The sequence below is a fragment of the Schistocerca nitens genome, chromosome 2, assembly GCF_023898315.1.
Source record: "Schistocerca nitens isolate TAMUIC-IGC-003100 chromosome 2, iqSchNite1.1, whole genome shotgun sequence".
NCBI classification, from domain to species: domain Eukaryota; kingdom Metazoa; phylum Arthropoda; class Insecta; order Orthoptera; family Acrididae; genus Schistocerca; species Schistocerca nitens.
The window spans coordinates 36717794-36719107 of record NC_064615.1 but is presented as its reverse complement, the minus strand read 5'-3'; positions in this window follow the sequence as shown (position 1 = coordinate 36719107).

Sequence of the window (1314 nt, the reverse complement as noted above, 5' to 3'; positions counted from 1 at the left end):
TTATTGAAAGAACATTTCACAATATGAAATATTAGATTGCCTCTGAAAAATAACAAGAAACGGTTACAGGCTGGCTGCAATCTCAGGTTGCAAAATATTATGAGAGGCAATACAAAGATCAACTTTCAAAATTTTTATAATAAATTTGCTTGAACAAATACAGTATTTTATTTATTTTATATTATTTTTCTCTACAGCCCTCATAAATCAGAAAACTACTACACTGTTCTGGCTATGGGAAGATGTCTCAAATGTATCATTCATTTCATAAATCATCCTAGGAGGATTAATTCACAAATGAAATATAAAGTAACTGACTTACACCAAGAAAGAAGCAGGGATTTCTAAGGGGATTCATCTGTTACCCTCTAGGCTATAGGGTGTTGTTCAACTTGATGTAAGTGTGAGCTACATTATTTGTTTAACTGCTTGAAATAAAATAATTGAATTGAAAGAGTGAGCTTTGTAAATATCACAGTTTGTTTCTGCTGGGGGTGTTGCAGTTTCATCAGTTGTTCCAGTTGTTCTTGCTGTTGTCTCAACAGCTCTTGCTTTCATTTCAGCATTCCTTCTCATTTCAAATGCAGCTGCTGTCACCACCAAATTTTCACAACTTTTGGCTCCATGTGAGTCACCAGCTTGAGTCAACTCTCTTGTTACCAATAAAATATTGCTGTAGAAATATAATAAAATGCTTAATTCAAATGGAGAGTCATTGAAGCAAAAGACAAATTAGTCTAACACCATAGGTGAAGATGAGATTTCATAGAATGGAACACATACTATTCCTCATAATTTGTTGGACCTGAGTTAAAGTAAGGATATCCACATCTGTTGAACAATGTTCTCACTTTTGCTAGCTGCTGAATTCAGATCACTCGCCGATCATTAAGTGCTGGCAGCACTATAGTAATCATGACATAATGCCATCTGCACCTATAGCTACAGTGGTAGATTGGCACCACCTGCAGCATGTTTACCTTCTCAGCTTCCACCTTGTCTCACTATCAAAATCCTCAAGTGTAGATTGATGGTTCTGCTGGCATATGACCAGTAAGCAGATTCATATAGTTGACCCTAGGTTCTGTGATTCAAATGTGCTCAAGCCTGGGCTGAGACTGCTGTGCAAAAAACTTGGCAAAGATGTAGTACTGTTAATGTGTCTCAGGAAAATCTTCAGTCCTGGGATGAAAGTGTATCATGGGCACAGCTGTCAGAGGCTGCCCTGCAACATCTGAGTGCCTGAGACGTAAGTATTCTGGCCCAGATGAAACATGATAGGAGTAGTGGAATGACAGAAATCGGGCATTGGTT